Below are 22,658 nucleotides of genomic sequence, written 5' to 3'. Positions count from 1 at the left end.
AGAGAGAGAGAGAGAGAGAGAGAGAGAGAGAGAGAGAGAGAGAGAGAGAGAGAGACTATAGCCGGATGTGGGCAAGGCTATAAAAACCCCAAGGACTGCCCTCACCCCTGCTTCCTCCATCAAGGCAGCACCTTCTAAAGGCTCTACACCACCCCAAACAGCACCACCTTCCAGATCCAAGTGTTTAAATACACACGTTTCATTCAAATTAACTGCTTCAAGCATCCAGTGGTTGGACTGCATCCCCTTTGGATGAGGAGAAACTTCTGTGTCCAACTCTCCCTCCAGGAACACGAAAGCAGCCTACAGTGCCCTGTAAACATAAGGTCTGTTCCACATCCCAAAGAAACTTTACTGAAAAACAAACAAGCAGTTGGCGGGTGGGGACTGGGAAGATGGTTCAGGCAATAAACAGGCTTGTCGCCCAAGCATGAAGACGTGGTTTGGATCCGTCACTGCAGTTGTACAGGAAAGCCAGCATTGTAAGGCAGAGATGGGTGAATCTCTGGGTCTCCCTCGCCAGCCAATTAAGTCGAATCAGCCAACTCCAGGTTTAGAGGGAGAGCCTGTCCCAAAAAAGTATTCCTCTTGGCTACTCTCCAGAACTTGAGGGTAAGGCCCTATGGTTGAAGACTCCAAACACTTGAGTCACAGGACATGGAGAAATCAAGTTGCTATTGATCTGGCTGCTTCATTTCTACTAGTTAGCTTTCCCAGTGCTGGAAGGTGCCATGTATTTTATTAGAGGAGCAAATGAATCATCAGTAATACCCAATGTGAACCCCAAGAGTTACGGTAATGACTAGCCTGGCAAGATATACTCCCTGAGATACACAACTGTCAGGGGAGTAACCACCTATTTCTGATAGGGCTTAAAGCCTGGTTATGTTGTCCTAGGTGCCCATCTCTCCCAGAAGACCTCTGGCACCCTCCTGCTTTGTTGTGGTGCACTGACTCTTGTCCCTTCTTCATTTGCGTAGCCTGAGCAATTCACTAAGCACTGATTGGTGTATTTAACTGGGGCACTTGAATCAAAACTCTTACCAAATCTGGTATGTCCAGGCCAACACCAAGCCAGGTGGTACTTTTGTGTGCAGCGGCAGGTGGCATGCCCTCTGGGCAGAGAACCCTAGTGGGTTCTCCCCACTCGGTGAGCCACTCATGTTTTCCTGCTGATTAAAAGGAAATATGCCCCTAGGTGGGTGACTTTGTGAGCAGAGGGGGAGCGGCCCTTGCATCCCACGTGTAAGCTTGTGCAGTGTGCAATCTGCCTCTGCTGTGTGTATTTGCCCTGTTCTCCCCCCCTCCCGTGTGCACATATGTTTTTGCGCGCATGTGTGCGTTTGTGTAGAAGCCAGATGTTCACCTCTGGGGTTGTTCTCTGGGTGCCATCCACCTTGCTGTTCTCCTGACAGAGTCTCTCATTGCCTTGGGACTTGCCATGTAAGCTAGACTAGCTGGCCATTGAGCCCCACAGATCTTCCTGTCCTCACCTCCCTGGTTCTGAGATTACAAGCATGCACCGGCACCCATGACTTCCTCAATGTGGATTCTGAGGGTTGAGCTAGAGGTCTCATTCCTGTGTGGCAAGCTCCTTGCTGCCTGAGCCATCATTTCCTCCCTCCCAAGGTTGTTTGCTTTGCTCCCCAGGTTTAGATTCCTTTGAACTGCTTCTGTGCTCAGCTCATCCTGTTGACGTCAAGAGCAAGATGCCTACAGTGGCCATCAGAAGCACCAAGCTTCGTCACATCGGCTTTGCCACCCCCTCATAAAGAGACAGCTCCATCTACAATGGAGCAGGAACCAAGATGAGAAGAAGTAACTAGGCTGATCATGTTTGTGGGGGTTGGAAGGGCAACTGCAGTTCGTCCTTGAACTTGAACAAAAGGCTGCAAGTCATACTGAGGGACTGTTGAGAAAAGACAATTAGTGCTGGGCAGGAAGGACCACCCACTTTTGCAGACATCCTCCTTGCTCCTCATCTGTGGCCCTGGTTGCCTCTCTTCTTTGTTCCAGAAAGCTCCCATTCTCGGATGCCCATTCCTTGCCTGAAAACCCATCACAAGGTACCTGGAATCCATTATAAGCTAACTGGGCATCAATTTTATCAACAGCCCCTCTCTTTAATCAAGAAGAAATTACCCACTGGCAAAGCACTGTTTCTTTCTTTTCAAACCGACTGGTTTGGAAAAAAAATTAATTTCAGTTCAACTTTTAAGTGAAGAAAAAGAAAGGCTAATTGCACAGTGTTCTCTGGAAAGGTATGAAGGCCAGCAAGGGTCATTTTCTAGTGCTCTGCCCCTCACCATACAGAAGTGGCCACGTTGGGTCTTCTCTGCACATTATAGCTGAGGACTGGGGGAAAGCAACTGCATGCTTTCACTTCTCAGCATGCCTCTTCACGGCTCATCTTTGCAAATCGGGTATTTGGAATTAGGGAAGAAGCCCAGGGTGCAGCTAGGCTTGTCCCTAGGCTTTGGTGTGGTCTGCTGGCTTCAGCAGGGATGGCAGCAGCCCCTCCCCCCTCCGATTTCCATTGCAGCCTCTGGTCTAGTTGCTCTCTCAAGTCTGAGCACACAGGGATGTTTCAGGCTGCAATTTCTCACGTGGATGAAGCTTTTAGCTCCCACTTTGAGCTTGCAACAACAGGGTCCTAATTCTCATGGCAGGAGCAGCTCCCAGAGGAACAGGGCAAGCCTCTTCCACCCTTTTCCGTTTGTCTCCTGCAAGATAGTGCTAATGTCCCCTGTGCTCACAGGAACACACTAATTAGTCATTGTTCTGCAATGAGCTAATCTCAAACCTGAACCAGCACAAAGCAATCTCACCCATGGCCCCCAAATTACATCCGTTAGCGTAGGTGTCGCAATGCCCATTGTCACAGCCTCCACCACACGGTTCCAAACCAATACTTATAAGGTCACCACTTAATTCATAAATCCAAGGTGCTGTCACAGCCATGCGGTGACCGAGCCCAGGGCCACTTGGAGAACATCTCCCATCCTGTGCCTCTCAGGAAGGCCAGGCGATTATAGTGCAAATGAGAGGGAGAGTGGAGGATGCTTTCCTCCCTTTCCATCCCAAGCTGTCAGTAATGTCTTCTGATGTGATCTTGTTTGAAAGAATAGTCTGAAGGCCTCTGCAGACAGAGTCAGGTCTCCTTAAAAGAAAAATGTACAAGCAACCTCTGTGACAGAAGGGAAGGTTGCTGGGTAGCCAGCCATTGTGGAGGGGTGGTCTCTATGGAGATGGCTCTGAGACCTGGCCCTTATAGAAGGGTGATTAATAGAAATCATTTTCATCTTTTGGCTCACAACTGGAGTCTGATGCAATCACAAACACACCCAGTCCCGACAGGTGCCTAGACCTCAGTTCTCAGGGGAACCCACACCGTTTCTTGTCCCAAGATCTATCTGGGCCTGCTGTTTTTCCAGAGTTTACCAGATTGCCCAGGTCTCCTTGAGTTGTCAGGGAGAGCCCTCAGAAGGCAGGCTCATCTGCATATTCTCTGAGGTAGGGTTTCTCCATACAGGGCTACTGGTGCTTGGGACTTGGTCACTCACTATGGCAGGGCCTCCTCGACACTGTGCGGTACTGAGCAGCCCTGCTGGCTTCCAGGCCTCAGGTGCCAGGAGCAATCTCCTCTCCTGCTGCCACAGCATGTCGTGCAGTAGAAGGTGAGATCAGCTAGGATCCTCCCAAGGCAGACTGCTGGCCATGTACCTTGAGTGCCCATTTGGCTTCATTTGCATATGCCACCATGGTCCCCTACCAGTTAGTGGGCTCCCCAGCACACTCGTGAATGTGTCAGTGCCTAAGCCGGTGTCATTTCCAGCTTGTGCTCCTGACTGCGGGCAGGCAGACAGATGTGGAAATGAGTTCAGTTCACTGTGGGCGGATGCAGAAGGACACATGATAATGCTGACCTTGGAGCATGGCCAGACTGCTAGAGACTTAGAATTGATTCCTATAACCAGGGCTCATACGGCTTCCAGACCCTGTCAAGTGTTCCATGTCAAGTGTTGGGGCTCCCTGAGCTACCTCTATGAGGAGCAGGTCCCCACTCTGGAGCCCACCCTCCCCCCGTTTTTCCCCTTAAAGATGGGTTTTAAATCCCTATGTGGAGAAGATGACCTTGAACTTCTGATCCTCCTGTCTCCCCCTTTCAAGTGCTGGGGTTACAGGTGTAGGCTATCATGCCTGGTTTATCATTGCTGGGGATTGAACTCAGGGCCTCGGGAATGCTAGGCAAGCCGTGTATGGGCTGAACTACATCCTTAACAACAGATGCAGCCTCTGGAAGCTGCACATTCCAACTTGTTCTGTGCCCCTCCTCAGCTCCCATCACCCCCTAACCCGTCAAACAAATTAATACACACCTACACTTTACTTTAACGAACATTTGTCTTCAGTAAAGCTATGTGAAAGAAGTTTAATGATTTCTCTTTTTAAATTATCTGACTCTGAGTAATTTATCATAGTCTCAATTACCTGTGATTTACCCCGTAACCAATAGGCATCGTCAGAATCCCTGTGCCTGTTTTCTCAAATGTAATGGAACTTTACGATTCCTCCATGGGGAAGGCTGCATGCCGAGGAGCCAGCCTTGCTGCTCTGGGCGGCCATTTAATGAAGCATGTGTTAATTTTGATATTGCAGCTTTCTTGTCGAATTGCCGAGACGATCAACTCACATCTCACACAGTTGTGCGAACCTCAGGAAAAAAAAAACGTGTGAGATCCTGATGGGGAGCCTTTCTCTCCCTCCAGACCCCGCAGGGGAGGGAGGAAGATTCCAGAAGCTGCTGAGACATCTCTGTGCCACAGGGAGGGCTGCCTGTCAGTTGGAACAGCATCTAGTTTCCTCTTTCTTAGTTTTTATAGCGGTAAAAATTGTCTCAGCATCTGGAGCCCCACATGTGTGATGTGCAAACACCCAGCTCACAGCGGCCTTCATTCCTTATTTCTTGATTAATTTATTGGGTATCACCACTTTGCTTCTCTGTTTCAGCAAACGAAGCTTAATTGCTTGAAGGGGGGCACACAATGAGAGAAGTTAAGCATTATTGGTGGCATTCCTAACAGGCTCTAACAATGGGCCCCAAATGGAAGTCCCACTCCCTGCGTGCCTGGCACAGGTCTCTCTCCCCCACACCCAGAGGCTGTTGGCCTCCCAGACATGTATGGTAATATCTGAAGACATAAAAGGGACGAGGCAATTACAGATGCTCACGTGCGGCTCCGGGGCTGACGTTATCGATGGCTTCGTGATCAATAGTGCTATTTTTATTTGGATTGTTGGGTGAGAACGAGCCATGGCCACAAAATTTAGAGAGCCCTACAGCGGCTCTGTAAACGTGCCATAACTCGGTGTCAGGCCAGAATCATGGCTGATTTAAAGGCTGGGGGCATCAGAGCGAGGAGGGGTTTCCATCACTGTATGCCCAGGAGAGGGGCTGCATCTGCTGGCTTCTAGGCTGCAGGTGGAGTGGAGCTGTTTATAATAGGATTTGGCTGTGGGTGAATTTTAATCTTGGGAGCCACTGATTGCTTTAGGGCCAAGCTGGGGGAGCTGGCTGAACTGGCCTTTGTTCCCAGAGCACTACAGGGCACTAAAACAGCCCCCTCAGCCTCGGCTCTGCTTCATTATTGTTTATTTTATTCATCTTTTGCATGGATATAATGCATTTTGAGCATATTCACTCCTACTGCCCTATCTCAGCCCCTCCCTATGGTCTTCGGACTCCCCTTCTTCCTTACAACCCTCCCCCACTTTCACAGCTGTTTCTCCCCTTTCTGTTGACCTACTGCGTTGATTTGGAGCTGCTCACATAAGCGTGGGTGAGTGGGGCGTGGACAACTTACCAGTAGCTATGTTGCCAAAGGAAAAAAATGACCTCTTCTCCCCAGCAACCATTAATTGCCTTTAGTTCCTTGGTTAGGAGGCGGGTCCTCATGCCCACTCCCTCCAATACACCCGTTTGCTCTAATGATAGGGGTTCAAAAGGGAAGACATCATAGCTAGGAGCTCTGGATAGCCATTCTTCTTTTTAGCTGAGCTGTCTGCTATTAATGTCATATATCCTGGGTGCTAATGACAGGAAGAGGCACAGTTAAGTGCCCTGAGCCCCGTGCATGTTAGGTAAACGCCACCACTGAGATAGACCTTCCACCCACCACCCACCCCCATCTCCAGGCTCTGTTTTTAAATCTGGCTTTTGGTTTAGCTCTGGCCAGCCAATATGGTAGTTACTTCCTATGCACAGAAAGTACAGTTGGTCCATATGGAGAGAAGCTGTCCAGGTATAAAAAACAAATTATAGACTCATGGTAAATAAATAAATTAATAAATAATAAATCAATGGGAGAGTAACATCTACTTAGCCAATGTTTCATAGAGACTGCCTACTGGAATACTGCTTCGGGGCCAGTAGGTTTCATTATATATGACTTTTTCACTTTGTAGTGTTTGCTTATACTTTTTTTTTATTGGTTTTTCAAGACAGGGTTTCTCTGTGTAATAATCCTGGCTGTCCTGGAAGTTGCTTTGTAGACCCTGTTAAGGTTTTAAAAATACAATGTATAGCCAGGCAGCAGTGGTGCACACCTTTAATCCCAGCACTTGGGAGGCAGAGGCAGGTGGATCTCTGTGAGTTTGAGGCCAGCTTGGTCTACATAGTGAGTTCCAGGACAGCCAGGGAACTCACAGAGAAACCTTGTCTCAAACAAACAAACAAACAAACAAACAAACAAACAAACGTTACAATGTGTGTGGTTTGTTTTGCATCTTTGTTATAAGAAACTGTCCTACAGGAAGAAAAGAAGGACAGAAATCAATGTGTCTAAGGTCACATAGCATATGAGTGGAAGATCCTTTTGAATGCTAACAACATGGTCCTCGAAATGAGCATTTTTGTGTGGGTCTGTTCTTCTCCATCATCTTTCTGGTGTTGATCCTACATCCCTGCAGTCTCTGGCTGAATTCTTAATCCTGCTGTTTCCCAGACTTAGTCACCAGGGGCTTACATGACTTCTCCCAAGGGATGGCATTCTTGGTTTGGTTCTCTGGCGCACTGTGGTTAATATGGGAGAGGCACGGACGGCAGCCTCCTTCTTAATGCTTATTTAATTATATTTAATTAGGAATCTTGTCATCTTTTTGCCTGCAATTGGTCTCCCGGGACCATCTGCTGCAAAGAGTTTTGAAAAATCTAAACTTTATTTCTTGCCATCGATCCGTGTCTCTAATGGCCTTGAGGAGAAATGATGTCATCTGTCCTTTGAGCCTGGAACAAGAGGACAGAGGAAAGTAAGGGGGCTGAGCCGGGGAGGCTGCTCTCTGGAAAGCTGGGCAGCTCCTATCCGTGCTCAGAGGCTTGCCCTCACACAGGCCAGAGCCAAGGGGGTCCTAAAACCTGCCTTGCCCCTTTGTGAAGTCACTGGCCAGCACCCATTTGATCTCTGAGCTGGCTGAGGGGCTGTGTGACCTCCTGGGTGGCTAGTGGAGTTGATGCTGCATCTTCCTGCTCTGGGAAATTCTCAGTTCTCATACGGATAGATCCAGGGCAGGAGCCTTTCTCCACTGCCCCTGATAGGACCCCTTGCTGGAAGACCCGGGCAAAGAGAGTCTGGCTCTTGCACGGTCAGCTCTCAGCTGGATAGATCCAGGAGAGCCCTGTCTGCTTCTCCCACCTACAACCTTTGGGCGTTTGGCTTGCACAGCTGGCTCATGGGGACATGGCTGGGCATTTGGGGCCCCTGCTGCCCTCCTGGCAAAGCAAAACCCATTCTAATCCACTGAGCTTGGGTTTATTATTTGCAAAGCAAGTCTCATCATAGACCCCCACTTCCCTTTCTGAGCTGTTGAGAGATTCCAACAGTGTCAGAGAGAGTTGTACAAAAACGTGGGTAAACAGACTCACAGTGTTTAAATGCACACCATTACTGTAATTGCCTTGAATCACAGGCGTAGATCTCCCCTTCTCAATTAGCTCCAAGGTCTTCAGTGACAGTCACTGTGGCCGAACCTCTCTTGGTATTCCCTCCACAACCAGGATGGTACTGAACAGATGGCCTCTGCTCAATAAATATTTACTGAATTTCACTGTGGTTCCAAATCACCCTAAAGAGCACAAGCAGGAGCAGCCCCAAGTTCTCTCAGGGAGAAGGCGGCGTAAAGAGATATCTCAGCCTGGCTCTGTGGCAGTCATCGCAAAATGGCTGTGGAATGAATGAAGGCCTCTCAGAGTTTACTCTCTCTGCCTTCTGGCTTTGACAGTAGTCATGAAGCCTGCCACTGTGACACACTGACTTCTGTCTGGTCCTCTGGGACACGCTTTCGGCGTCGCCCGGCTATGGCTCCGATTTCTATTAAGTAGTCAAACATAATATAAAATTGCCAGCAGAAAGATGGCGCCTGGATTAATTAATCTCCCTTTTACGTCGGGAAAGGCATAAAAATGGAGCATAAGATAAGAAAATGAAATCAATCTTCTACTTTCTGTGGCTGCAGCCCTTTAATTTCAAGCTTTCTGGCATCTGGGTGCTGGTCCTCCTATTCAGCATCTAGATTGTTCTGTACTTAAATGAAACATCATATTAATCATTTCTCAGGGATGCTCGGCAACCAAAGGAAAAGGAAAACAGGTGGGTGGAGACATATGGGAGCCATGGTGAGTTTATTTTCACGGCACTTCATATCTTATCATGAGGAGTAGCTAATCCATCCCAGAGAGGAGAGGAATCTATGGGCTGGCTCAGCCTGCTGGGGAGAAATCACGGGCATGCCAGGCTGCTGGATCGATGGAGCGCTGACACCAGTCTCCCCACGGAGGAAGAGGAGAGGGTAAATGTGGCGTAACCAGGGAATGAAACCGTCTTAGGAGTTTTACAAAAAGAACCAGGCTCTGTTAATAGGGAAGAAGGTGTATGTTGATATGGGCTCCCATTTGGGCAGGACAGAATGGAGCGGTGATCCAGCAGGCCTGGATATGAGTGGGGTCAGTTTTTCTCAGCCTCACCTGGGTGGAAGTGGATGGCTCCAGCATCTTTCTCCTGCCAAAGCTGCATTCACCCATCTTCCAAAATGTCCATTAACCCCAGAGGACATTCCAGCTGGCTCCTCACCCCACTGAGATAATATAAGCACAATGATAACCCATCCATATGAACATCAAGATTTCTGGGCATACTTCCTCACCAAAAGCATGCATTAACCTCTGGCACTCCCCACTAGAGAGTAATTCACAGACAACCAGACACCATTACCCATGCTCTACCGGGTTAGCTGTTCTGCCTTAGTGAATTTGGGGGTGGAAAGAGCTTATCGCCACCCACTTTATCAGCCAGAGACCTTAGCACACAGTAGGTACTGTTACTATGACCTGTTTGAGAATGATGGTTGCTACTAATTCTGCAGAAGCAGGCGACTACCCAAAGCCCTCCACGTCGTGCCTGTGAGTCTCAAAAAGACAGCCTTTAATCTTGACTTTGAAGTTCTTGGCAGAGTCAAGAGTTTTATTTCAACCCAAATGGCTGAGGATTTTAATTTTCTAAAGTAGTGAGCTTGTCTCCCTCCTGCCAAAACTGCATTCCAGAAGTTGCTTCTCTGAAAAGTCCGGTGGGGAGGTGATGCTGAGCAGACTTCATAGTATGCAGGTGGAGATAGAACTGTACCTAGTCTTTAAGGGTTGCCTTGGAATTTGAGAATGACCTTGCACATCTGATCCCTGATCCACTAGCCTGCCCTCCCAGGTTCTAGGATGACAGGCATGCACTATCGCACCTGGTTTATATGGCGCTTGAGACTGAACCAGGGCTTCATGCATGCTAGACCAACTCTCTACCAACTAAGCTACATGTCCAGCTCCAAGTTACCTTTATGAATTACTGTGGGGGGGGCAGGGAAACCACACAGATGTTAAGAGCACCAGGTTGCTATGGGACAATGGTCTGCACCCTGTCACTTGTATTTTAAATAAATGCTGATTGGCCAGACAGGAAGGATAGGTGGGTCAACCAGGCAGGAAGTAGAAGTGGGGCAATAAGAATTCTGGGAAGAGAAAGTTTCAGTCTGCAGTTGTGACTCAGCGTCAGAGGAAGCAAGATGTGACTGCCTCACCAAAAAAGGTACCAAGCTACGTGGCTAACACAGACAAGAATTATGGGCTAATATAAATTATAAGAAGTAATAAGAAGCCTGAACTACTGGGCCAATCAGTTTATAATTAATATAGACCTCAGTGTATTTCTTTGGGAATGAATGGCTGTAGGACTGGGTGGGACAGAAACCTCGGTCAAAAGCAAGGTGGCATGTGGCAGTTGGCTGGTCCCTGGCTTGTGGTGTGGGCAGGTGGTGGGTGGGAGGCACAGATTCTGCAAGTCTCGGGGACTGCTGGGGACCTGAAAGCAGCCAGTCCCAGAGACCATGCCACAGGGAAGGTGGCTGGTCCTAGGTAGCGACAAACAGATAGGTGGCAGGTAGAAGACACAGAGATAGACACACCATACAGAATAAAATTGGACATTTATTAGATGGGTTATGGAGGGGAAGGAAAAAGGGAAGGAGGGAGAGAGAGGGAGAGACAGAGAAGAGAGAGAAAGGGCAAAGGGGAGAAGTGAGGAGAGAGGCAGAAGCTGCCTTTTCAAGAGAGGGGACAGGAAGAGAGAGTGGGGCTGAGACTGCAAGCAGGAAGGGAGTGGGCGTGGCTTGTCTCTTAAAGAGACAGAGCATTACACTCACCTCCATTTTTCCGGTACTATATCACTCCAGAAGTAAACAATCTGCCTTCCTCTGGGCTTGCTGTCTGCACCTGCTAAATACTGCATGTCTGTGTTAAGACTCTGGTTTTCCACTGGGAGCTTCAGAAGACCCTGAAACCCAGCCTGCTCTTTGAAATTCTCCCTCTTCCTGTGTAACCTGAAGCCCTGTCGGCCTGTATGAATGTTTATGGAGTCAATGAGGGGGTGTTCAAACCTGGGAGACAGAGGAGAGGGCGTGTGGCAAACAGGCTGTTTCTGAGAAACATTTCCCAATTCATACGGGTCCTCTAAAAAGATACTCAATATTCATCTGCTATCTTGGGAACATGGTAATTAGGTTCACTGTGGTCTTGTGGCTGCCATGCCCTGAGCCTTCTGGCTGGGCCCCATGTGGCCTTGGAGCTCTGTGCCTATTCTCTCATCCAGTTCTTTCCAGAGCTTTAGCCAGGAGCAAGGCCTGCTCAGCCAGCCTTTTCCACCCTCCCAAACCAGACACTGATGCTTCAGGCTCACCTCTACATCCCTGCTGTTTGCTGGAGACCTGAGGTCATCAGATGATGTCCCATAGAGGATAGTCAGCAAGGGGCACACTCCATACGCTGGTACACAGCACTTCAGCCCCCAGTGAATTCAAGCTAGTGTCCGGAGGATGAACATATGATCAGGGAGCGCTTGGTGGGTGGGCTGCAAGAGGCCTCAGCCAAGCAGAAAATTCACCCCTGAGAGAAGTTAGTAGGCCCCGTTTAGGGAAGCTGCAAGTTGGACCTTGCCTGGATAAGCCCAATCAACGTTTGCCCTGGAGTGGCTGCGTACACTAAAAAACAAAATGTTTGGGTTCTGTTGACGATCTCTAGGGCCGTGACCCAAGAAAGACAGTTTTCCTTACTCACGGTCTAGCTGCATGCTGAAAAGCAAATCACTGAAACACAGTGCTTTGTGTGCCTTCTTCCCCATCGAGACAGACTATCCGGGTCCTTGTGTCTAAAACAGCAGTGGAAACGAGAGTTAGATCTGTTTTGAGCTGGACTCTCGGTGCTAATGGGTGGCTTAGAAGATGGTGCCTCACAGCAACTGACAAAGGTCTGATCTCCAAAATATATAAAGAACTCAAGAAACTAGACCGTAAAAGGCTAATCAACCCAATTATAAAATGGAGCACTGAGCTGAACAGAGAATTCTCAACAGAAGAACTTCAAATGGCCAAAAGACACTTAAGGTCATGCTCAACTTCCTTAGCGATCAGGGAAATGCAAATCAAGACAACTTTAAGATACCATCTTACACCTGTCAGAATGGCTAAAATCAAAAACACCAATGATAGCCTTTGCTGGAGAGGTTGTGGAGAAAGGGGTACACTCATCCATTGTTGGTGGGAATGCAAACTTGTGCAACCACTTTGGAAAGCAGTGTGGCAGTTTCTCAGGAAATTCGGAATCAACCTATCCCTGGACCCAGCAATACCACTCTTGGGAATATACCCTCCTTCTGCTCCTGATTTGGACCCTGAGATTTCTGTCTGGTGATCCAATGTGGGTCTCTGGTCTCTGTCTCCTTTCATCGCCTGATGAAGGTTAATATTCAGGAGGATGCCTATATGTTTTTCTTTGGGTTCACCTTCTTATTTAGCTTCTCTAGGATCACGAATTATAGGCTCAATGTCCTTTATTTATGGCTAGAAACCAAATATGAGTGAGTACATACCATGTTCCTCTTTTTGGGTCTGGCTTACCTCACTCAGGATAGTGTTTTCTATTTCCATCCATTTGTATGCAAAATTCAAGAAGTCCTTGTTTTTTATTGCTGAGTAGTACTCTAATATGTATATATTCCATACTTTCTTCATCCATTCTTCCATTGAAAAGCATCTAGGTTGTTTCCAGGTTCTGGCTATTACAAACAATGCTGCTATGAACATAGTTGAGCATATACTTTTGTTGTATGATAGGGCCTCTCTTGGGTATATTCCTCACCCAGTGTCTCAGACCTCTTCCTGTTGCCTGTGGACCAAGACGTAGCTCCTCCTCCACCCTCAGCTCCTCCTCCAGCAGCAAGTCTGTCCGCAAGCTGTCATGTTCCACCGTGATGATAATGGACTAAGCCTCAGAAGCTGTATGCCAGCCTAATTAAATGTTTTCCTTTATAAAGGTTGCTATGGTCGTAGTATTGCTCTTCACAGCAATAGAAACTCTAATTAGGACAGTTCTGTTCCCTGGAGGAAACTGGGCAGCCAGACTAGCCCAAAACTCTGTGATCTTTGAGTTCAGTGAGAGATTCTGTCTCAAGAAAAAAAAAAAAAAAAAAAGGAGAGGGATTGAGGAATGCTTCCTCTATCAACCTCTGGCCTCGCATGCTCATGTGCAAGTGTGTGTGTGTGTGTGTGTGTGCATGCGTGTGTGTGTACATGTGCCCCTATACACTTAGAAGTGGATCAGTCTCTTTCTCTCTTTCTCTCTCTCTTTATCGTGTGCATGTGTGTGCATGTGTGTGTGTGCGTGTGTGTTGTGCACCATCACCCCCCCCCCAATGGACCAGTCTAGCTCACATGGTGCAGGTGTCTGTCTTGACAATGATGGTTACAGCATATATCCACGCATGTCCTGGGTTTGGAAGGCTTGGGCTCTGTGTTTGTGTTGGCTTACAGCAGCTGCCAGTACCACAGTGGGGCAGGGAATCACAGCCCCACTTAATGGGTGAAAAAACAGACTCAGAGAGGAAATGGGGGAAACCTCAGCTTTTCTGTGTGTGCTTGACACACTTAAGCTAACTTCCTCCCTCTCTCCTTTCCTCCCTCTCTTCCTTCCTCCTTCCCTCCCTCCCTCCCTCCCTGGGAGTTCAAGGTTCCAGCAACCCTCCTAGGAGTGCTGCCGCGACAGGTGGAAGCCATCACACAAGGGTATGGACTTGAACTTTCCAACCTTGGGTGGGCTGTGTAGGCTTGAAGGCATTAGTTGCTCCAAACTCAGAACCCAGCTACCTAGCACTCAGACTCTGCAGAAATGAGATACAAACACCTGAGTCCAGAAAGACCAGCCTTGGGGGTGTGGGGACGGGGCGGGCCTGAGGGGAGGCCCCTCTGGGACAGGGCTGTCATTCAGGGATAGATGGGGGAGGTCCTCTGCCCAGCTTTTGATGATCTGAGTGTCTTGGAAGGAGCAGGTGATTAATCCTTCCACAATGTGCTGGCCAATTTTGCTGTTGTAGGAGTTTTCGCTGAGCGATCGATTGGCTGCCATCTCAATAGACCTCGGAGGTGCAGAGTAAGCTCAGTGAGATGCCTTGTGGAGGAGGCCTGCCGCTGAGGCCCCCGGCAGTGTGTCTTCTGGTCTTTGCCTTTCAAGCTGGGGCTTCTCCAGGTAGAAGGTAGAAAGTTCCCCCCACACACTGGGGGGTATTTATGTCCTGCAGCCTTCAGGAAGGATCCCCAATGGGAGGGAGAGCTAGGAAGGAAGGGCCCTGTCTACAGGCCTTACCCAAAATGCAGAGGGGTTCTTGTGTCTAATGCTGTGCTCCTGGTTCTGAGCCTTGTCCATCAAAGGAAGTGAATGCTGTGGGCCCTAGAAGCAGAATGACTTGCTTGGAGTCCAGTAAGAAATAAATGAGGATCCAGGTTACAAACGGAGACCTGAAACTAAAGTTCAGGATATGGCCAGGATGAGGCAGGGCCCAGGGGCCCTGAGTGTGTCCTGCTGAGAGCTGGTTCAGTATCATGGGAACTGTCCCATCCCACCCTGAGCAACAGAAGGGCTGGGAAGTTGCAGCAGGGTCTGCCAGATGTGCAAGAGCCCTTAGGTTCAAAGTGTTAGCTCATCCTGAGAAAAGAAGCAGTGTACGCGAGCCACCATAGTCAAGGTTGGCGGCCCAGTATCCAGGGGATACAAGGATCACCAAATGAACGTCTGTAGTGTAGAGATGGTGAGGGGGGAGGAGAAAGGAGGGAGCCCCGGGCTCCAGTTCCTCCCGCAATCCCTGCTGGGGAGGCTGGGGAGGCCTGGGCGGGATTGGGCTGGGGTCCTGGAGCTGGGAGTCTCCTTCCGAAGATATTTTGGGTTAAGTCCTCCCAACTTTGGAAGCTAAGAACGTCTCCTGTGAGGAGTGAGAGCCACGCACAGCAAAGAGGCTCTGTTGGAATATTGTCACAAGTAGGGAGTAGATGGAGACCCTGAGGCTTTCAAGCTCTAGGAGACAAAGTTGCCATGGCTCCAGCTGACCCTAATAACAGCATGGCCTCTGGGTGTGCTGTCACCCCTTGGGTATTTGGGACAGTACACAGCGGAGGTGGCACCTAGACCACAGGACCAAAAGATCTGAGGTCACAATGCAAGAGCCCCGCTTGACCTGGCCTTTCTTTTCCTGGGGTGAATGGTGGGTCTGAATAGTCATGGGACCCAGGGCAGGGGCACTGTAGGGGACCCTCAGAGCTCTCAACCACTTTGTCTCCTCTCCGGGGTAATGAAAGAGTTTTTCTCAGATCTTACTCTGCTGCATATATTTCATGGATGGTAAGATGGAAGAGAAGATAGCTGGCCACTCCAGCTTCTTCCAGCCTTCGGGTGTCCTGGAGAGTGGCCATCTCAGTCAGAGATGAGAGGTGCTGTCTGGGAAAAATGCCACCCAGGAAGCCAACAGTTGTACAAATCTGGTATGCCAGGCCCAGTGCCATGGATAGGGAGGCCTATAGGCATGGACTCATTCAGCCACCTTGAGATGTAACCAAATGAACACAGTGGATAAGTGAAGGAACTAAAAATTAGAAGGGGGGGTGGATTTACAAGTGTAGGCAAAGCTTTAGGGTGTCTGTGCAGCCTCCAGAAGAAGCAACAGGACTGTCTCCAGAGGCGGGGGTGGGGAGAGAGGGGCAAGGGGAGCATCCCTTTAGCAGGAAGGGTTTAATGGACCAGACAATAGGAGTCTCTGAGAAACTGCGTAAGACCCCGCAGGGCTGGAGGAATATGGTCAGGGGAGGAGGGAGGCAGCAGGGTTGGTGGTGGTAGTGAGCCAGAAGAGCTCCAAGAGGGTCTGTGCTGCCTGCTGTCTTCCCTGGATGGATGTGGGGGAGGAACAGCCCAACAAGCTTCTCCCTCCGGCATCTTCGCTTCTTCAGCTTTTGTGTTCTGAAGCTGTTGAAAAGGTTGGAGAGCCTCTGCTTTGAAATGCCAGATGACTTCCACAGGAAAAATGATCAGACTCCTCCCGACCTCTTGTTCCAGGGAGAAGAGGCAGTATTTTATCATCGCAGCATTGTATCAGCGCCACAGCGAAAGCCGCCTGAATGCTTGCCAGGGTAACAAAGGGAAGATAAAGTGGGGTGACTCAGTCTCGGGTCGTGAAAGGCTCAGGGAAGCGAGACAGCTCTCCCCCTCCCCTCACCCCCTCAGCTTGGGAGCCAAAGAGGACCAGTCCTAGCCAGCCTCTCCCAGGGGCCTGTTTAGTTCCTGGTCAGCAGAGTTTCAGCTGCCCAGCCCCATCCTTGAGTCTCCATCAGCTTATCCGCTTGCCTGGGACGTTCATCCACATCTAGACTCTTGGATGAGGGATGCTCTGCTGTGTTGAGACAACATTTAGCTGTACGTGTTGAGCAAAATGCATTTGTCATGGTAGGAATTCTCAGGGCTAACATGCTAATGAACCCTCCACAGGCAGGCGGTAGTGCGCAGTGTATCTTAAACCCAAGTAAGAGTATTTTAATATATACCTCTCATAGGATTATGGGATGAGGGTTTTGTGGAACTCAGTCTGACATACATGGACTTAACCTTTTTTATCAAGAATAACTTTACAAAATGACAGTGAACTGCCTTTCCTCCACTCGACTGTCCATATAAAGCCCACTCACCCTGTGTCTATCCATCCAACATCCATCTATCCATCTTTTCATCCCCCACTCATTCATTCATTCTCCTCTATCTATATCCATCCATCCATCCATCCATCCATCCATCCATCCATCCATCCATCCGTGCATCCTCTGTCGACCCATCCATGTATCCATCTACCCACCCACTCATTCACTTGTCTGTCTACCATTAACCTACCCACCCATCCATCTACCTATTTGTCCATCCACCCATCCACCCTTTATCCATTCACCCACCTACCCATCCACCGTTTGTCCATCTACCCTCTACATATCCGTCTGTCTGTTCAGCCAATCACCACCTGTATCACTCCATCCATCCTCCCATTTATTTGGCATCTGTATATCGAAGCGAGCAAGCACCCCGACAGCAAGCAGTGGCCAGATGGAGATCCCCATACCGGGGTACAGTACTAAGACTTTGGAAAACTGCTGAAGATGCCTTGGGGGAACTTCTAGTCTCATACAAGACCACCTGCCCAATCTAGATAGCTAGATTCTGAGCGGAAAGTGATATTTTCTTTGGGGGAAAGCCTAGAGACTTTGAAAGGGAGAAACCATGTCTCCTTAGGGGACCTGGGGCTTTTGTGGAGGAAGGGTCTGTTCACCTGGAGGGGGGGAATCTGTACATGAAGAGCTTTCACAGCAGAGGCTGAGAGCCATCCTGCTTCCCCCTCCTTCCCTGTGTGCTTGGCAGTCATGACTACAGCAGAATAGGGAGCCGCTGCACAGCTGCCTCATTACCAACAGGACCGTGGCTAACGAGGCCTCATTCTCCCACCGCATGCCTTTCCTTTGGTGCCGGCTTCAGGGTACTTAGTCCCATTAGAGCCAGAGGCTGGTCACTGCATCCACAGACGAGACCCCCTGACACCTCCTTCAGCTTCACACAGGGTGAGCCATATCTGGTGTGATACACCTTTCACTTGGGCCCCACATGCTGATTTTTCCAGAACATTCTTCCGAGGGTAACATCGTTGATCAGGTCTGCAGACACATCTATGGGGGAGTCAAAACTCCCAGGGCCCACGGCAGAGCCGTGTGAGCAAGCCATTTACACAGATCTATGCATAATTGGAAGGTAATGTTCTTGAGTGTGGGCCGCAAGGGTGGGCTACACAGCTAGGTACGTGGCCTCTACAGGATCTGTTCTAATCAAGGGAGGCAGACAACGAGCTACCAACTTGCTAACAAGATATTTTATGCTGTGACCAAGCCTCAGGGTCAGTAATCAGGGCCATGAGCCAGAAAGCAGCTTCAAAGGACCACAATTTAAGAATGTGTGGTCAGGGGCAGGCAGTTCTCCAAAGGAGTAACAGCTGAGCTGAAACACATTTGGTAAGAAGGGGCCATCAGAGGAAGGTTAGGAGAGGGAAAGTCAGTGTAAAGGGCCTGAGGCAGATGGGAGAAGTAGAGAGGTCACCATGGCTACAGGCTGTAAATCATAGTGGGAAATGTATTAGTCCCATAAGGTGAGCAAGAAACCAAATCCCACAGTGCTGGGGGTTGTGGGAAGGAAGATTTCCTCTAAAGCGCTGTCTAAATCCGTTAGAGGAAGGAGGGGCTTAGTTTTGACTGTTCACTTGACACAGTCTAGAGTCAGAGGCAGAGAGTCTTGATGAAGGATTGTCTAATCAAGTCAACCTGTGGCCTGCCTGGAGGGAATCTTCATTATTAACTGATACAGGAGAACTCAGCCCCACTGTGGGTGGAACCATTCCCTTGATTTGGCCCTGGACTGTGAAAGAGACATTGGGTTGAGCACTAGTATGCACTCGTTGCTTTCTGCTTGTGGCTGTGGACATGACTAGCTGTTGCAGATCCCTGCCTCGACTTCCCCACAGCAATGGACTGTACCCTGGACCTGTGAGCTCCAACAGAGCTTTCTCCTGAGTTGCTTGGCCAGGGTGCTTCCTTCCAGCAAGAGAAACAAGGCTAGGATAAGGGTGAACGACTCTGCCTCGTTCAGACTCTTGTCTGCTAAATGGGGAGAAAGTCTGAGGAAGGAAGAGAATCTGGGACTAGTGGGGTTCTGGTACCATCGCCATGCATTAGGGGGTGTGTCCCATGGGACAAGGTGGGGTATCAGTGAATAAAGGGTAGAGGAAAATGGGGTATGGTTTGTGGAAAAACTGGATATGGCATAGGAGATAGGAGATGGACATGCTTTGGGGGTGTGGCCAGGACATGGCCTCTAGGCTTAGGGGAAGATGTGGGTATGGGGAAGGAGTCAGGGTTCTACTGCGGTCCCACTGAAGAAAGGATGCACTGAGTTATGAGACAGCTGTGCGTGCTTCTGCATCTGGGGAGGAGACTGGACAGTGGCGGTTGGGAAGAGAAGTGGAGTGGTCAGAGTCCAGAGGTGGCGAGGTGACAAGGTGACAGACAGCACTGTTCAAGTCTGGATCAGCTCTGCCTGGGCTTGCCCACTCTGGACCCTACAGCCTCCATGACTGTTTCTCCTGATTCACTTCAAGCCTCTTTCAACAGAAAGTCTTGACCAGCCAGGAGGCCTGGGTAGTGGCTGGGTTTTGGTTGGGCCAGAATTCCAGCACCCCAGGGCGGCAAGGCAAGAGTTATTAACAGGAGGTATACCAGAGTGATTTTAGCGCCAGGCAAACAGGGACTAGTCTGAGCTTTGCCTCCGACTGCTGAGTGACCTTGGGCAAGGAGACAGACCTCTCTGTCCCTCCTCATCTCTATTCAATGGGTTGTGCGAGGACAAGATGAAATTCTAGGGCCCTTTGGCAGGTGCCAAGTAAATACCAGCTTTTGCCTCCCCAGCACACGCGCTGATTAAAAGCTCAGGCTGGCCGTTGTTTATGTCTTTGATTAATTGAACAATTGGGAAACAAATTAATTATCACTTAATGGAGGCGGTTTGGACGACACAATCTTTGCAAACACAAGGCCTGGCAGGAGGAAGAACAAAGACGACCCTGGGCCGCACGGATGCAAACCACTCAAGTAGAAAAGCTTCCAGGACTGTCTCATTCCAGAGAATATGCAGAAGGTGGCTCCCTGCAGATAAATGTTGACTTATGGTTTGAGTGGCTTATTATATGTCATCGTGCCTCCAATGACAGCCGAGTAATCGCTCTGGTGTCACCTACGTGGGGTTTATCCAAGATGAGAAAAGCAGGGGGAGCCATGTGTGGCCAGTTGCTGTCATCATTCAGGCAAAATCTGCCTCTGCCACCGGTCCCCATGGTCCCCCCCTGGCCAGCTCTCCTGAAGCCTGATATGGATGGCAGATGCTGTGGGCATCAAAACGGGCAACAGTAACCCACACAGGCTCTGGTGGAGGGGCCCTTGGCTGGTCAGGAGGCACTGGGGACTGGGCCAGAATCTGCAAACCGTTCAAGCATTGGCCTCATTATCTGCTTCAAGGGACTGTTCCCAGCGTGGACTTGTTGATGGGAGCCCTGTTCTAGCTGGTCTCCTGCGTCCTGAGGGTTCTCCTTCAGCAGTCCCCACTCCCACTCTTTCCCCTACTGCTGAGGGCCAAATCATCTAACTTCTACTTGGTGCAAAGATGTCATAGTAGTTCATGGGCTCCTACCCCTAAGTCTGCCCTCTCCATGTGACAGACATTCTGGTCTGAGGAGCAGGTTCAGACACTGCTTTGGATCACATTGACTTTACTAGATCGTTGTCCTTCTTTTTTTTGAACCCCAGTTAGCCAGAAACTGAGAAAGAGACCTCCTGCCTCTTTCTTCTGATGTTTACTTTTACTTTTTTTTTTTTTTAAAAAAAAAAAACATCTTCAATGGTTTCAGAGCTGACTTTTGATTTTATAATCATCAGTACTGACTAGGTTGCATTGAGTCAATACATAGTACAAAATGGCAGAAGTATATTTAGGATCCTTTCAGAAATGGTTGGAAATTCTTTCCAACTCCATTGACCAGGTTTTTGTTTGTTTGTTTGTTTGTTTATAAAACTTCCTTCAGAAGCTGGAATGGCTCTCACAGAGGGCCTGGGTTCTATCCCCAGAACTCACAAAGAAACGGACAACCTTTTATGACCACAGTCCCAGTGGATCTGGGGATGAGAGACATGCAGGAAAACACTCACACACACAAAATTATTTTTATAAACCCCTTGAATCAACAACTCAAACAGCAATATTTAAAAATCACAAACATTTTACCAATTCCACCCAAAGGCAGAGTGGTGCTAAAAATTTTATGTTGAGAAGCAACAGTAGAAAAATGTCTATGTTTCTGGTCATTAAACGGACCTGTTTCTGTAATAACAGAAAACTTTGTAGCTTAGGATGCCCCAGTTCATAACACACAATAGTCTCGAACCCAAGCCAAGGGTCTCCAGACAGCATTCTTTGGCTCTTCATCACGTGACTGCATGTAGAATACAAAACAGCAGGTATCAGGCTGCAGAAGCCACACAATGCAGCAAGGCCAGCTGCAGCCACCAACACCTGGATTCATGTGCATTCACTTTCAGCTACATTTTGAATGACAGGCACTCAGAACCCTTTGCTGCTGCCCCTGCATTCAGTCCTAACTCCGTGAGCCACAGCTGAAGTGGCTTCATTCTTAGAGAACCAAGTCATAGAGATAGCCTTCGGAAGACCCGGTCAATAGACGGTCACCTTCAGCTGGGGCTCATGGGCGGGGCAGCCTGGGTTGCTTGGCTTCTCCTAGTCCCATTGGAAATAGCAATGGCTTTGGGAAGACAGCACATCTCAAAGGTGAATCTGTGTCCTGTCGTACTACAGGGCACCTGAGCAGAGAACAAGGTCTCCAGTCACCAGAGCGTCTGGAGCCTGCCCGGTGGCAGTGTGTGGGGCTGGGAAGGAAGGCAAGTGAATGAGAGAGGTGGAGATGCTCTTACCTTCACAGTTTTCTAGCTATGAGTGGGCTGTGTAATCAGCCGAGGGACACACCGAGTCCTAGAGATTCACCCTACAAGGTGGAGAGAATGCTAATTCTGGGGAGTGAGGGGCCACACCTAAGAAAAGGATGGGGGGCAGGGACAGGTCGGGGGACTCTTAGTAGATGTCTCTTTGTCCAGTAAATCTCTGGGCACTAGTCAAAGACCTGGCACCCTGGCAGGTGCTGGAGAAGGCCAGTTAGAAAGGCAGGTGAGTGCCCTCAAGGGCAATGAGCAAATGCCAGTCCTACTTTAAATAAAATACTAAGGGGCTTGCCAGAGTAGTGACTTCTTACAGACAGATAGCCCTGGCTTATCTTTTTCCTCCCAAAAGAAAGGGCAGTTGCCCCCCGGAGCCAAAGATCAAGTCATATTCCCTGAGGTAGAGAGAGCAGGGAGAGCACTCTAGACAGAGAGAGCCACCTGTGCAAAGTCCACATAGGTGGAAGGGAAGAGAGAGGAAGGGGTGGAGGATGGTCACACGGCTGGCTGGGACAGAACCTCAGGGAAAGGGATGTAGAGAGTGGCTCTTCCACTAAGAACAATAAGGTTTCTAGCAAGAACTTTAAACACGACCTGATTGTAATTTATGAAAGATTAATTTGGCAAATAACAGGGGCCAAATAGAATAACCAGGAAGCCAGACAAGGTTTGTAAAATAATTGTCAAACATTGTATGATGCAGCGTGAGCTCCTGCATTCAAAGAGCAAAACTGGAAGGCTCACAGCTACCAGGGGCTTCTGCCTGGAGCCTGAGGCTCCGGGAATAAGGAAGGGGTGGGGTGGGAGCTAGGAAGCAAAGCACAGCTGTCTTGGTGTGCTGAAGAGGTGTACATGGAAACTTGGGGAGACCAAGGAAGCTAGAACTTGTGGGATAGACTTAAACCGAGTGGGGATACTGTAGAGATTTCTGTGGTCTTGAATATTAGCACTAAGATGCAGCGTGTGAAAAGAATTTCAGGTAGCCATGGCAACAGTGGCTGAGAAGCTAATTGGCTCCCTGGACTAACACAGAGAGAGGAGGCAGTTAAGGTCATATTAGCTGTGATGAGGCACCCTTGCAGATCCATCACTGAGATGTTCGCTAGGAGCTTAGAAGAGCCACCATCCCCCAGCCATGGTGTCCGCCACTCATTGGCCATCGATAG

Source organism: Microtus ochrogaster, linkage group LG8 (assembly GCF_000317375.1).
Source record: "Microtus ochrogaster isolate Prairie Vole_2 linkage group LG8, MicOch1.0, whole genome shotgun sequence".
Classification (NCBI taxonomy): Eukaryota; Metazoa; Chordata; class Mammalia; order Rodentia; family Cricetidae; genus Microtus; species Microtus ochrogaster.
Note: the sequence above shows the minus strand (reverse complement) of the source record.